Below are 17,205 nucleotides of genomic sequence, written 5' to 3'. Positions count from 1 at the left end.
ACCATCTCATCAGGGATTTTAAACCCTGGTTTCAAAACCACACATTCTTTGTTTGTAAAATGTACACTAAAGGCTTTGTCACAGATTTGTGAAATACTGAGTAAATTGTTGTGTAAATCAACTATATAGTTCACTTTGTCGAATGAAATCACGCCATTTGTCAGCGTTCCTTGACCAACGATCCTCCCGCCTTGATTCCCGGAAAATCCCACATAGCTTCCATTGATGGATTTGACATCGTAGAGAAGAGCTAGCGTCCCAGTCATATGCCTTGAAGCACCACTATCCATGATCCATTTTGACAATATAGACTTGGGCAGCCCCTGCAAACATCAAATCAAATTATTCAAACAATGAAGCCCATGATTTCTTAACCTCAGACACACTGCCGAATACTACATCACATTTCTCATCTGTTTTCGGAAAATTAAATGTGACATTAGGAACCTCTTCTTTCACAATTGATTTTACTTTGTCAATTATCCGGGGAAACTCTGCAAGAAACTTATCAACTTCATTTTCAAACTCAACAACGTCATCTTTAAAAATACTTGATTCAATTTTCAAAGCATTCTCCATCTTTTCGACCTCAACAGATGGTTTCGTCTTCGCGACCCAAGATTGATTTTCAAAAACTTCTGTTTTAGGGTAAATTTTTGAAGTCTTGCGAGTCTTAGAAGATTCGCCAATCTCGAAAGTCGATTTCGGCTTATCCTCCGACTTCAAAGATTCCCCTCTTTTTAAAATTCGGATCGGAGAAACCATCGGCTTTTTGCCCTTTGTATCAATCGGTGATTTAGGTCGAGGTTTTTGAACGATTGGTTTTTGAACAGTTGGTTTATGAACAGTTTGTTTTTGAACACTCGGTTTTTGAACAATTTGTTTTTGAACCGGTTTTACAACAACAGGTTTCTCAATCACTTTCTAACACTGTTTCGCCATGTGCCCGATTTCACTGCAGCGATAACACACCCTTTTTTCATATTCAACAAACGTTGATTTGACTGCTTCTTCTTTCAACTTTTTCGCTGCATTGAAATCGTCCACAGCCTTTTGACTAAAAATATAATCTTTCTCATCATCGACACTTGGACCAGCGACAAAAATATCAATCATTTTCTCTTTCGGCTAAAACACCTGCTTAGCCGTTTTCTTCTCAAAACCGATTCCTTTGTTTTTAAAGTTGTTTTTCTTGTGATTACCTTCACCATCCCCTTCTTTCTTTCCCGAACTTGTGGGATGTGATGTAACAAACGACCTTTTAGGTTTAGAAAAGAATTCATTGTTATTAACCTCATTAATGTTCATTTCAACCAATTTAAACACTTTTTCGACATTCTCAATCTTCACATTCTGAAGTGGATACTCGAAATCGGAATAAAGTTTGTCTGTTCCAATCATAGTGTATACCACCATAATCGGATCATCATTCGCACTCTTTTCCGATTTCAGTATGAACCGATCTAAGAAATTCCCTTCATCTTCAGAATCACTAACGACCTTTTCAGATTGAGCCTTTTCAGATTTATCACTCTCCTCATCCAACACCTGATCGACAACTGTTTTGATAACCTGTGATTCATTGTCGGTGTCAGATGCCGAGAATGTGACATCTATGCTTTCAGGCAAATCATCCTCTATCGATCTCAATTTGAGATTCAAAGCAGCTTCCACCCCATCTGGATATTTCTGTGTATAGTGATTCCACATTGGGGGTGGAACGCTCTTAAAGACTGGTGCAGCATGTGGCTGCTGGGGGACAATCTGTTCAAGAACGTACGATGAAGCCACATAACTCATCAACTTTTTATCAATCCGATCGTTTTCAATTTTAGCCAATTCAAGTTCTTTCATAAGCGATGCGATCGTGTCTAAATGAAAATTGACTTCAATTTGTTTATCAAATAGTGTTGCTTTAGCCAATTTTGTTGCTTTATCGTTTTCAACACTTTCTTTTTGAATCATCTTGATTGACCTGGCAAGAGTATCGTACGCCTCTTTAACTTAACCAAGGTCGAATTTAATCATATCAGCATGGGTTTCAATTCCTGATACTTAGTGTCTTTTTCAAGACACTCCATGCATGGTTCTAAACACTGTTTGCATGGTGTTTCAGGGATTGAAACAACTTTTTCAACAACCTGCTCAACACAATCAATTTTACCGACATTGTTTGACTCAGACTCAGACAGTATGACTGTTTTGATCTCCTGAACTCCAGATTCCTCACGTTTGACCGACACACTACTGACAGACTTTGACTCCTCGAGTTCTGAATCTACCTCTTTGAGCTTTCCCATTAGAGCTTTATCAGCTATGTCCTTCAATGCCTCTCCAGTCAGCTCTTTCGACACATAGATCAATTCTTCAACGACTTCTTTCTTCTCTTCAAATCTTGGGCATGATCCGGTCTTTGGTTCTTCAAAATATCCTGCAAAAGATTCAGAAATTTTAGGAGGCAATACAGATTTCATTAAACTTCCTAATACCTCCTGCTCTGACTGGTAGTAATACACTTCAGTAGCTATTTCTTCAATATCGACCACATTTTCACCCAAAACCTCTTCAGCAACCACAGAAACATCTTCAGTAACTATTTCCGACTCAGACACCATCTCAGAAATTTCAACAACTTCTGCCATCATGGCCTGACCATCGCTACCGGGGATGTATTTATCCCAACTAAATCCTGCAGCTACCTTTTCATCGTCTTGATTTACAATAAGCGCTTTTTCCGGCTTATTCTCAATCTGCGGCCTCTGAACAGCTGGCTGTTGATTTGGTCGGTGATAGATTGCCTGCCTATAATAGTCGTTTGTGAACGGGTTCTGGTGGTTGTTTACTTCACGGTTAGGGCATTCTCGTTTGAAGTGACCACGTTCTTTACACTTAAAACACGTAACTTTTGACTTGTCGAACCCTAACTTTTGATCGGGACCTGATAAATTGTTCCGGCCTGTAATTTCCATGAAACGTTGAGCCCTTCGAACCAAACTGGCCATACACCACTTAATATCAATCAATTCAACCTCTTCGGGATCGATTTGGTCGTAATCCTCCTTCGTCATGTCAGGATTACCGATCCTTCCTGCGACTAGGCCTTCATAAGCCTCGAGAACGGAAGCAAGTAGTGCGATATGTTGTTTTGCGGCTGTTTCAATTATCTTGTTTCCATTTTTGATATTCATCGCAATATTACACTGCACCCCAGAAACGTATGCCTGATGATTGGATCCTGTAGAACTTTGAGGTGAAGGTTGTTCCTGAGCTTTAACATTCGGTTCAAAGTTCACGAATGGTGAAGAATTGCCGGATTGAGGAGTGTTTGAAGAAACACTTGAGGTGTTATCAGCAATGAAACCCGTCTGTATTTTTGGGCTTTGATTGGTTGAAACTAGAGTGTTCCCTTCGTAATATAACGATACATCTTGCTGCACACTCGCTGAGTTCATCTTCTTGATTTTCAGCAATTCCAGCTCATGGGCTTCGATCTTTTCGATGAATGAGCTGAGGTTCAGATTCACAAAATCAGAATTATTTTTCAGCATCATAAGGTAAGTGCCCCACTCATCATACGGTAGTGCATCACACAACTTATCAATCCATTCCTCATTCGTCTTTGTAATTTCCAACCGCTTCATTTCCACTACAAGATGACAGTATCGTTCGATTAACTGCTTTGTCGTTTCTCCTTTAATCCCAGTAAAAATGGCAAATTCCTTCTTGATTAAAGCCTTCTTGCTTTTAATCATCGATACATTGCCTTGAAACTTCAGTTTTAAAGCTTGCCACATCGACTGAGAATTATCCTCATGTTGCAGTAAAACGAGAATGTCTTCTTTGATGGCCTGTTGCAGAATGCTCACCATCTTCTTTTCAGCCTTGAACTCAATCTGTTCAGTTTCTGTTAAACTCCCGATGCCCTTTTCCAAACCCAAACAGTCAACCGGTGGTACATACTTTGCCTCTATTTTCATCCAACATTCGAAGTGGTTTGCTTGGACCCAGTTTTTGAAACGGCCTGACCATCCCGCGTATTCGTCCAAACTCATAAGCTTCGGTGGCTTTTGCATCGTCCCTAATTCATTCTCCATGTTAACGTTCTGAACGATACTCGCCGGACTTTGCGTAACCGACATGCCGCTACCCGCAAACAAGTTGTAAAAATCTTGATGTTCCATTTTTAGTGACAAATTTCAAAAATGTTTAAATTTTTCACAAACAGTTTACTTTTATCGAAAAACTTTTAACACAGACTGAGTTTCCAACACTCGATCACGTACGAAACGGACTAAACGCTCAAACCATGACTTTTACACTAAAACAGGCTTTATAAGCGAAATCAGATTTTAAGTGTTGTTATGAGCGAAATCAAGAAATGACCGAATGAGCGAAATCAGGGTGTAATGATGAGCGAAATCAGCACTTTGAAACCTCAAGAGCGAAATCAATGATTACACTATGAGCGAAACCTCAAACTCCAGAGCGAAACCTCTTATTTCACTTCTACCGTATGAGCGAAATTAGATTTTAAACAACAAACACTTGATTTTGCTTGAACCTACTAGCTAAATCACTCAAGTACCTTCGAGCGAAATCACTTCACGAGCCATTTTCTATCAGTTTTAAGCTGTTTTTAGGTCTGAATTTCTCAAGGGTTTGTTATTAGACAATTTTACACTATGTGTCCAAATTTCAGTCCCTTTTGTCCTTTGGAAAGTCCATAAACTCAAAATGTGCAAGAAAAAGGCTTTGATTCGGGTAAACTAGCTCACAACTGGCTCTGATACCAATTGTAGGACCGTTATTGATAGTCGTGTGAGTCAATCAGAGCTAGATACTACTGATAATGCAGCGGAAATACAAAATCAGCATGAATCAAAGTAGAAATTGAGTAGAAACAGAAGCAGATCACTTTAAACTAGTTTTCTCATTAAACTTTCAAGAAATAGTCGAGCAGCAGTTCGGCTACACAGTAAACATGCGCGTACAAAATTAGAAAACAACTACACTATATATAGGGGAGGGGATTTCGCTCATATGACCATGTGTCACTGGAGCGAAATCAGCTTGTTGTGATTTCGCTCATGTGACACATTGTCACTATGAGCGAAATCAGGACATTACAAACCCAATTTTACATTTCAACCCCCTATACATTATATAATTAACATATCTAGACCCTATACATGAACAACTAAGCCTAAGACACAGGCTTTAGACATTCGTGCACCAACGGCTTGGTTCACTTCAAATGCATCCCTTGGCAAATCACCTCTCTCACACTTCACCCACCCACCACCACCATCACAACCCACGTCCACCACCATCATCCATCATCCATCATAGAGTGTGTGTAGTAGTCTCGGGATCCAAGATTGATAGTAAGAGTTCTTGACAATCAAAGGCCATGTTTGCCTAAGTCTCTTACATCACTTGGTGAAGACAAGCATTTAGTGTAATACTTTTTATTTTTAATTTTTTCGCACTTTTTGTTTGGTTATGTATTAATGACTTCTGTGGTGTATTGGTGTTATTTTACTGTCTATATAAAATAAAAGATTTACACCATTCATATCTCCACGGTCTATATGAAGATATGTTGGCTACCTGGTCGGGGGTTAAGGGAATGGTTTGGTAAGAGTCTTGCCTTGTTCAGTGTATAGATCCTGCAAGGACCTGGGTCAAGCTTAGTAGGACCTCCTTCAATGCCCGCTTGTATTAGATAGCGGGGGTTCGAATTTCTTGATCCCCTCATATGTAAACTACTATTAAAATATTAACCCGGCTACTTAGGATTGTATCCTTTCAAAAGAGGGGCCTACTACTATAACTAAGATAATCTCTTAAAAGGTGCAAAAGTGAGGAAATAATCAAAGGTTACACTAAAGGCGAGTCGGATCCAAGTGACTCATCTTGTCTATCTGTTTTTATTTTTATTTTTATCTTCAGCATTTTTAGTTTTTATTTTCATGTTTAAACCTTTTTCTATAGTTTTGATTTGATTAGACGTTGAGAATAAACCGGTACTAAAAGCTCTTGTGTCCTTGGACGACCTCGGTATCTTACCAACGCTATACTACACTCACGATAGGTGCACTTGCCCATATGTGTGTCTAGTGTTAGTAAAATATCGTGTTTTATAAATTTAAAACTTGACTAAAGTGTAAAAAGGGCTTAAAATATACATAAAAATTATATACACACCGACACGCATCACTCCTACCTTATCAAACAGATCTCTTGATTGCGCAATAGACGAAGGCCAAAAAGCACGTGTTCCCAGCAATGAGGAGTTGAAATAGTGCAAGATGTTCGTCCAAATATGAGACGACATATCCCCAATTCTCCCGATAAAGGAAAGGGGTATATTTATAAACGGTGTACTTTATTGAGCTGTACCATATACAGTGTACTTTATTGAGCTGTATTATATACACAATACTATATTGAGGCGTATTCCCGAATATCCCATGTGGAGAAAGGGTATATTTATAAATGGTGTACTTTATTGAGCCGTACCATATACAGTGCACTTTATTGAGCTGTATTATATACGTGGTACTTTATTGAGGCGTATCCCCATGTCTCCTGATAAAGGAGAGGGGTATATATTTAAACGGTGTACATTATTGAGCCGTACCATATACAGTGTACTTTATTGAGCTGTATTATATACGATGTACTTTATTGAGGCGTATCCCCATGTCTCCCGATAAAGGAGAGGAGTATATATTTAAACGGTGTACTTTATTGAGTTGTACCGTATAAACTGTACTATGATGAGGTGTATACCAAATCTCCAACTAAGGAGAAGTGCATATAATTAAAACGTCAAATAAGACGTGTCCTGGAAACTCCAACTGAGGAGAAGGACTAAAAGTGCCAACTTTATTGGGTGAAGACAATTAGTCGAATAACCGCTAGCAATCAAGCATATAAATGTCTTTTGAATTTACTCGGTCTACTAGTTCTTATGTGATTAAGACTAGTAAATAAGACCATGATAAAAGACTTGTTGGTGCACTACATCTGTTGATTCCGTCTAGGTGTCTAGGATTAGGTCTTACATTGTATTGTATAGCATAGGGCACGTTATACGAGAAAACGGGAGTCTGTATAGGTGTTAGGAGCTAGGATCGCTCAAAGGGTCATTAGATATGTGGGTCGCTTATTTGGCACTTGTGGATCGCTTATGTGAACTAGCCTGGACCGCTCATGTGTCACATGTCCACATGAGCGGACCCAGAATACTATATATAGGTGTGATTAGAGCGATCCTAAGTAGTGAAGTCTTTGTATTCCACGCTGAAGCTCTGCCGGTGTGACGTTTGAGCTGTAAATCGTTTCTAATCAATACAACAAGCAATTAGGAGGAAGAACAAGCTATATCTACTTGCATTTCTTATTATTCCGCATCTGAAACGCAAGAGTTAACCTCTGAACGACTCGTTCGGGTCAGCAAACGATCCTACAAGTGGTATCAGAGCTTGGGAGGAGGTTTTCTACAGATTATAGCCGGATTTCACTATTTCTTCTCACTTCTACACCTTCATTTTCTGATTCGGGGAGATTTCACGGTTGAAACTCATTCAAAAACTCACAGATTGTTCATCATCATACCGAGACAAACCCTTGAAAGTTTCAGGCCGAAATTCAGCTTAAAAACAGATCAAAACATGTTCGAAATGTGGACCGCTCTTAATGACATTATCATGAACCGCTCAAAATCTGTTTCTGGACCGCTCGAAAGTTAGTGTCTGAACCGCTCGTGTGAACATCTTTGGACCGCTTTTAGAACATTTCTGGATCGCTCGTTAGTTCATTTCTGGATCGCTCAAAAATTCACTTTTGGATCGCTCCAAAGAACATCGACTGGATCGCTCATCTGATTGTTTTTCTGGATCGCTTATTTGAACAGTCTCTAGTCCGCTTGAACGGACATTGTTACTGAACCGCTCCAAAGGATATTTCTAGATCGCTTTTCTGTCAGTTGCTTTGAAAATTGTGCTAAGTCAATATGAATTCTGAGTTTTACAACGCCTTTGCTACATCGACTACTCCAGCCGCAATTGCTCAAGCAATGAACTTAGAAAATGAGACGGGAACAACTCAAAAGCCCCCGAAATTGATGAGCGTTGAGGAGTATTATGGGTGGAAGGATCGGTTTGAAAACTGGGTTCAAGCAAATCATCTCAGATTGTGGGAATGCATATTGGAAAAATACACATTGCCTCGAACAGAGTTGCAAGTCATTAAACAGATATCTGAATTCTCAGAACAAGAACGTGCAATGTATAGAGAAGAGAAAATGATGATCAGTTTGTTATAGCAGGCGATTAAAGAAGATATATTCATTTTGCTACAGCATGACAAAACTGCTAAATCTATTTGGGATGCTCTTAAAGTAAAATTCGAGGGTAGTGAAAGTATGCTCAAAAGCAAGAAGGCATTGCTTAAAAAGGAATTTGATTTGTTTAGCAGTTTGCCGGGAGAGGATACTAAAAAGCTAATCGAGAGATACTGTCACTTAGTGCGCTCGTTATCAATGTTGGGAGTTGAAAAAGGTCGAGAGGAATGGGTTGATAAGTTGGCTGATGCGTTACCTCAGAAAGAGTGGGGAATGTATTTGATGATACTAAAAAACACGGGTGTTTATGACAAACTAACAATTGGTCAGTTTATTGAGAAAATAGAGGGACAGGATCTGGAACAACAGAAGATAGCCAGGATGAATAACCCGAGTGGTCAACAGGATGTTAAAATGTACTATAAAGGTAGTATTCAGTTTCTGAAGCTGAAAGAAGCCCAAAGATTCAAACCGCTTTTAGTGCTGGAGATTCATCAGAAGAAGTTGATCAGGGTTCAAACAAGAGCAGCAGCGGGTTTTCATCGTTTCCGAGTGTGAATCCGAAAGAGACTAACACAAGTTTTCAGTCTCAGAGTACAAAAACTGGAAACGGATATGTGATTCAGTGCAACATAGCTCTCAACCTTCCAGAAGGTCAAAGCTTCTCTGAAGACACTGCAAAAGACCATATGGCACTTCTGGGTTCTGTTCTGTTATCTTATGAAGGTCTTGTTGCTGGTCGGATCGGAAATCCTATGCTCACCAAAGAGGATTACGATCAAATAGACGCCGAGGAAATGGAACTCATGGATATCAAATGGTGTCTTGCTAGTGTTCTTCGTCGAGCTGAAAAATTCAAAACCATTACCGGGAGAAATGACTTTCTTGATGCACATGTTTCTACTTTAGGTTTTGATAAATCTAAAGTTACTTGTTTTCGATGCAGGGAGAAAGGCCATTTCAAGCGGGAGTGCAAAGGAAGAGAAGCTAGCGGAGCACAGAATCCATTCGGGAAAGATGATTACTACCGCAAAGCTATCTATCAGCAAGTCAGTCAATCCCAAGAACCTCAGACAGCTCATGGGAGAAAGATTGAAGATCCCAAGAGAGCATGTTTGGTAGATTTAAGCTGGAGTGATTACATATCATCTGAAGCCACAACAGAACGTGTTATCGATCAAGATGATGAGAAACTACCAGAAGGTTTCAGTTGGGATATGTTCGTGGATGAAAAGGGAGGTTTTAAAGCTTTCATTGCCAAGATCGTCCGAGAGCCAAATTTGTTTGCTACTTGGATGAGATCTATTGGAGAGAATGTGTCAAGTGGAGATGAAAAGTCTGTGTCATCTGATGAAAGTTCAGATAGTACTGATAGACTTTCAGAACACTCTGGGGATGTTTCAGATAGTTCAGATGAAATTGTACAAGATGAAACTGTTCAAGAACAGGATGTTGTATTTGACAAAACACCATCTGATTCTAGTATATCTGATGCTGATTCTGAAAAATCAGTTCAATTTGATCAATCACCAGATCATAGTAGCAGTGATGATGAGGAAGAGAAACATATAAATATTGCAAAATTTCATCTGTCTCCTGAAAGTTTTCATTTTTATTTTGCAGAAAGAATGGAGAAACTGAAAGAGAAACAAGCTGCTAAAGAACAACAATCTGAATCTGAAGGTGATGTTCAGAATGCTGAAAATGTTGCTAAGAAGATTGGTGAGGTTGTGAAAGAAGTAGAAAAGGTGATCGAAGTAGAAAAAGTGGTTGAAGTTATTAAAACAATAGAAGTTGAGAAGATTATTGAAGTTGTCAAGCCATGTGAGAAGTGTCTGGAAGCATGCAAGGATTGTGCAGCCAAAGACGTCATCATAACTGAGTACGAAAAGAAGAAAGAGCAGTTATTGTTCAATCTAAACTATGTGAAAGAATCGTACGATGTCTTGAACAAAACAGTAACTGGTCTCCAAAAGACAAACACAGAAAGAGAACAGGCGTTGACTATGATGAATGCAACTTTAATGTCGAAGCAAAAAGCTATAAATTTCTACATTGAAGAAAGTGCTAAATGGAAGCAAGAGTTGGAAACTGAAAAGATTGAAAATGAGAGGATTAGGAGGTTATTATTGAGTTATTCTACCTCTGATTATCTTATTGATCGTGTTTACCCAACTGTTGCAGGTATGGAAGCTTTTCAAGATGAGAAGCCGAAAGAAAAGAAAGATTGTGGTAAGAAACCGACTGTTAGCTATAACAAGTGTCCACCTCCAATTTGGGATGGGTATTCACCTAGGAAACCAAATGAGGAACAACTTGCAAAAGCAGTCAATATAAAGCTTAAAACCGACACAACTGACGTCTTACCAGAAAACATTGATGTGACGTTTACCTCATCCGATACTGATCATGAGTCTGAATTAATCAAAAAGGTGGTCGATCAGGTGTTGGATACTGATGAGGAGACAGAGTCGAAATCTGAGTCTGAAAAGCCAAAGTCGTCAGTCAACAGTCAAAATTCGTCGACTAAACGGTTTTATAGTAAAGAATTTTTGTTATCAAAGGCAGATTTGAATGATGAAACATTCGAAGTTGTATATACTTTGAATGGTTCTGACAAATTATATTACAACAAAGATTTTCCGATAATGAGTATTAAAACAGAATTAATCAACAAAACTTTCAAATTAGTAGAGGTAAATATTCCTGAATTAAAGGTTTTGAAAAGTTTTGATAAACCTAAAAAATATACTTCTAGAGTTCAACAACGTCTAAACAAGAAAAAAGGTTACAATTTTGGTCCTGGTTTTCAAAAGAAACCTAACCAAAATCGTAGCTATAAAAAGAAAGGTCATGGTTTTATTCCACCAGAAAATGATAAAAATATGAAAAATTCTAAAACAAAATTTGAATTTGTGTCAGGTGGAAGCTCTGAAGATGAACAGCAGAAACCATTTTGGAGACAGTCTAACAAAGAGTTTCTTGCTGAGAGGAGAAAGAATGGAACTGGAGTATTTCATCCGAGAAATACTCAAACCTGTTTGAAATGCAATGAAGCTGGTCACATTGCATCGAATTGTCCGAAAGATATCAAAACAAAACAGGGAGTTTCTCAGAAGATGAAAGAAAAAGTTGTTGAAAAATCTAAAATTTTTGAAAATTCGAAACATGAGGTTGGGGAATGTTCGAAGACAAAATTTTACAAAAGAAAAGGAAATGACAACCAAGTGTGGGTTGCAAAAAAGGTAGTAGGAAAGGTCGGCAATGAATCTGGTTCCACAAAGCCAGAAGAGCCACAAGTTGTGGAGAAAATTTCAGTGAATGATGATGTTTTTCCATCACAGAAATTTGAAGAAGTTAAAAAGAAAATTGGTAAAATTGAAATTTCAAATCAATTTTATAATGAAGAAAAAGAATTTGATGTCGAGAAAACATTCAACGGAAATGTTAAGAAAATATTTGAGAAAATGTTGAGTGGGAGAGCTAAAGGGGTAAAAGATTTTTACGCAACTAAAAAGGCGACATACAACCCTATGGCTCAAGAGCTGAAAGCCCTCAAGTCTGAGAAGACTTGGAGGGAAGTTTGTTTCCCAGAATAGTCGAAGGACTATGCCGGAGATCCCAAGTTTATATCGTGGATCAGGAATCGGCATCTTTCTAGTATTTGAGAAGTTTGAATGTTTGTGTTTAATGTTTGAATGTGTTGCAGATGAAAGGACTACGCCGGAGCTTCCAGGTGGTTAATTGCGAAGCAGGAATCGGCATTTTTGATTGGTAAAATGGTGATGTAGACGTAACATTCCTACAACTGATAGTTTTTGGGTATCTACAAGTGGTAATCTTGATCCCACAAGTGGTAGTTGTGGTTAAAGTTTGAGATGTTTGTATACTTTGAAGAGGTTACATTTACAAGTGGTATAGAAGGTTCTTAAATGCAAAAGGTAAATCAGGGACATTAAATTGTACTTGATTTACTATTCATGGCAAAAGATAGACAAGATGATGAACCACATCCCCGTTTTTAAAATTGATAAACCTATAAGTGGTTGTTATCAACACAAATTCATTTTCCGGAAAAGTCATTTCGATTAAAACAAACTTAAGTGATTTGAAATCTAAATGAGAAAATGATTTGTGAAAGGGGGAGTTCAGATTGTTTATGCATAGTGAATGGCGATTTGATGTGATTCAGTGTCAGTTGTCAAGTTTCTGTACAGTGTGTTTTACTTTTTATGTTTCTAGTGGGTCAAGAGTCTAGAAGTTTTCAAATTTTCTTTAAAATGTGTTTGCATTTTAGGGGGAGTAGGGAAATTTCAGAAAATCCAAAAACATTTGAAAATTTGAAAAAGCCAAAAACATGATAAAATTCAAAAATGAGTTTTGTTGCGAAAAAGAGGAAATGATAGTACATCAGTGGACTATCACGGCACGCTAAAGAAATGTAAAGTCTAAAAAGTGTTAAACAATCTTACTGCGGATGTGTCAGTAGATTTTCGCGCATTTAGTAAATTGAAATCGAGATATAAACCTAATTCAAACTTGCTTAATTCGTGGGTAACTATTCTTGAATATATGGGTAACCCCCGAAATCTTGTTTGAAAGGTCCCATATTCTGAGATACTAGGTCTTTATACTCAGTGATATCTGGGGTATTATTCCGGGACTTCTGCTGTATGGAAGTACTGACCTAGTCCCCGGATAATACTTTCTGCTAAAGCTTTGAAACATAAGCTTCGCCCTCAGCATGCTGATGAAACAATAAAATTGATAGTCGCTGCTGTTGAAATGCAAAAAGATCCTCTAAAGGGGACCCACCAAAAGTCGAGCCGTCATATCTCTGCTGAACGGAAGTTCTGACCTGAGCTCTCACGGTTTCGCATTTAACCCCTTTACAGATATCAGTTGTGGTATACTCACCTGTAAGACTGAATATTTGGGATCTGGATACGGGAGTATATTCAAGTGGAGTGATACACAATTAAGTTTAAGTCTCTAAAACATTAATATCGTATCTCGAATCGATTGAAAATTGTGTTGAAAATTTAAAAGTTCAAACATACTGACAATCTAGGTAAATTGTTTAAAGCTTAAAATGAAATCAAGCTTAACGGTGTTGGTGATGTGTCTCATAAACTGATATGATCCTCTTGCGCGAACTCACAAAAATTTTGTTTGTAAATATTACATTTCTATATGTTTGTATTTTCTAGTGATGTCAGATAATTTCTCTCAAAAATCCAAAAAGATTTTGTGTGTGTTTTAGCATAAAGTTTAAAAAAAAATCAAAAAGATTTTCGACAACTGATGTTGAAAAACTGATTTTCAAAATTCCAAATGCTGAACATGATGAGCAGAATTTGAGGGGGAGTGTTTGTGAAAATCTAAATGTTTGTATTAATCTAACCTTCTTCAAGTGGTTCATCATAGAGTGTTTTGAGGGGAGTCATATGTTGGTGCATAGGTATTTGATATGTGATAAAATTAGAAAATTTATTTCTAGGTTAAGATTGTGCAGGTAATCAGGTTTTGGTTTCTAAAGATTAGAGGAGAGCCAGGTTGATCGATTCTGATTCTGAAAATCTTGGTTATCAATTGATGCTGATGAACTTAAGGAATCAAGAGATCTGATCAAGAGATTTAGCGTGTTTTAAAGCCAGACAAAGATCCTGAAGATATTACTGAAGAACAAAAGAATGCCAGTAAATCGACAGGGGGAGTCTGTAAATTGAAAGAAGAGAAAGCCCAGAGACTGATCCAGTTTGAAGATGTGAAGACACAGCATTAAAGTCAAGGTGTGTTGACGACTCCATCAACATCTGAGGGGGAGTCTGTTGGTGCACTACATCTGTTGATTCCGTCTAGGTGTCTAGGATCAGGTCTTACATTGTATTGTATAGCATAGGGCACGTTATACGAGAAAACGGGAGTCTGTATAGGTGTTAGGAGCTAGGATCGCTCAAAGGGTCATTAGATATGTGGGTCGCTTATTTGGCACTTGTGGATCGCTTATGTGAACTAGCCTGGACCGCTCATGTGTCACATGTCCACATGAGCGGACCCAGAATACTATATATAGGTGTGATTAGAGCGATCCTAAGTAGTGAAGTCTTTGTATTCCACGCTGAAGCTCTGCCGATGTGACGTTTGAGCTGTAAATCGTTTCTAATAAATACAACAAGCAATTAGGAGGAAGAACAAGCTATATCTACTTGCATTTCTTATTATTCCGCATCTGAAATGCAAGAGTTAACCTCTGAACGACTCGTTCGGGTCAGCAAACGATCCTACAAGACTTTGTCTTAAATTTCCCACCAATGGTAGTGGTTGGAAAGGTGATTGAAGTGGAAAACTGATTCCCTCACACCCATATAATCCTAAAAATATTTAAGTGGTTCTCGTCCAATTATGGGACGACACTCATCTAAGATCTGTGAATCCTGTGTCACCTCAACCATCAAACAAATACCAAACCAATGAAATATTGTATTTCATACTTGGGATTTGTATAAATATATGTATCATTTGCACATATCAATTCTTGTTCGATTTCGGGCTCTAAATCGCTTTCTAGAAGGTTATACGCGCACTGATGCGTAAATATAACCAGTTTAATGCAAAAAAATACTCTGGAATAGTGACATAGGCTTAACATACCTTAAATAACCCTTACATAACTTAGAAATAAGTTTTGGAAGGTTTGGTGTACCGAAATCAAGTTTATTCGCTTATAGGGACTAAATTCGACAAACTGTGAAAGTATGCCGATTTGTACTGTAACGGCCATTCCGGAACTTGATCATAAGTTAAACATACCCTAAATATCCTTTACATAGCATAGAAATAGGCCTTGAGGGGTTCGGTATGCTAAAATAAACTTTTTGGTCATTCAGGGACTAAAAACGTCAAAAAGTGCATAAGTTTGCATTTTTGCGCATAACTTACGTTCTGAATACATCCGGACATCAAAAAATTTATGTAATCATTAAAATATTATGTTTTAGTGATTGGCTTGATAAAAATCCATTCGTCGCGTAATTTGGATCGTTTTTGCGTCCGTTACGACTTCCGTCGTAATTAACCGAATAACGCAACCGTACGGCCAAACGAACCGACATCCGACATATTTTTGAGCATGTTTCATGTCCCCTATACTTTGGCATCATTGTAGAGCCTTGAAAATGGCTTAACGGTCCTTAAACGCATCAAAAATGGCCTTAAAAGCATGCAGGGACCAAAACTACAATTTCTGAAACTTATGAGCAGATCAGGGATCTCAGGCGGCCCGCGTAAGCTCCCCTTGAATCTTACGCGGCCTGAGAGAATCTATCAGACCTGCAAAACTGATTTTCCAGCTATTTCCAGCTGTTCCCCATGGTTGCAAATGGTTTTTGAAGTTCCTATGGGCTGGTTTTGAGTGCCCAAGGTATTACAATTCAGGGGGCACAAGTGTAGGGTTGAGATTAAAGCTCGGGAATCGAGGAACGATCCTAACGGTCCTAGAAATCCTATATATACCCATGCCCTTCATTCTTGTTCCTCACAAATCTGATCCTTCTTGCTCTAAGTTGGGGCTTGGCACCTCATACCTGAGCAATTTGGATCAAGATTACCTTGCTTGGACCCTTTGTAAGTCCTCTTTCGTTCTTTAATGCGTTTTTAGCTTAAAAGTCAAACTGCGTTTGACTTTCTGCATTGACCAGTTTATGGTCAATGCGAAGTTTGTTTGAACTTCATAACGTGAGCGTAATCACGATGATTATAGTCCCTAGTGACTATACCTACTGATTACCACGTTATCTAGGCATATTGACGAGTCGTAGTTTCGGCCAGAATGCGTATTCTTGCGTATTCTGTAACCAAACTACTTTTAGGTATCAAAACCATTTGTTTTGATACCAAACCTGTTTTCTAAATTCGTTAAACATGTTTTAACATGTTTAGCTCGTCACTTTAGGTTTAGTGCTTATATAGGGTCGTAAGGTAAGCGATCTAAACAATCACTTATACTTTCGAACCCGACCCGTTTGGTCGATCATTAGGATCCGACCAAACACATTAGGTGACCATAGTTGTATAGGGAATAACCTTCCGAGGTTATACCTTATGGTCACATCGTTTAGCTAGTTATATGATAGGTAGTTTATATGCCTTAGGAGAATTACCAAAATGCCCTTTTTGCGCATAAATTCATTTTAAACATATGTAACCTAAATTTTGACACCTAAACTAATTAGGCAACATTATTAGACATATTAAGGCATATATTACTTATCATAGGACTAGTTAGGCGGTCCGAACGCGTTTTACGCGAACGACGCGTTAAAGTAGCGTAAGCTACCTAAACGAGTCGTAATGGGTCGTAAGCACTTAGGATAGGTTTCATTTTAGAATGTAGGCTTTGTTAAACCATATTACATGAGTTCCTATACTCATTTGGTTTACGAAACCTCATTCTATCCAATCTTCAGATTTAGGTCCAGTTATTTATGTAGTTATCTATATTAGGTGTCGTTTGATTTCCGTGACCCCTTTTGCTTTGCTTGGTTGTTGTTCAAGACTCCTAAGCACCCTTAAGTGAGTACATAGACCCATCTTTTACTGTTTTTCAAACGTTTTGGGGTGAAACACATGTGCCTACTTGTTACTTTCGTGCTTTCCATGTTTTCATATCATATGCTTGCTATGTTCGTTAGTACACTTATAGTACATGATTTCATTGTGTTTTTGCTATGTATGTCCTTTGTTGCATACTTAGTACATCGTTTTACATGACATTTTATGCTATGTATGTCCATTTAGTGCATACTTAGTACATCATTTTACATGACATTTTATGCTATGTATGTCCATTTAGT

The sequence above is a fragment of the Helianthus annuus genome, chromosome 2 (genome assembly GCF_002127325.2).
Source record: "Helianthus annuus cultivar XRQ/B chromosome 2, HanXRQr2.0-SUNRISE, whole genome shotgun sequence".
NCBI lineage: Eukaryota > Viridiplantae > Streptophyta > Magnoliopsida > Asterales > Asteraceae > Helianthus > Helianthus annuus.
The sequence above is the reverse complement of the archived record's forward strand: the minus strand, read 5'-3'. Positions refer to the sequence as shown.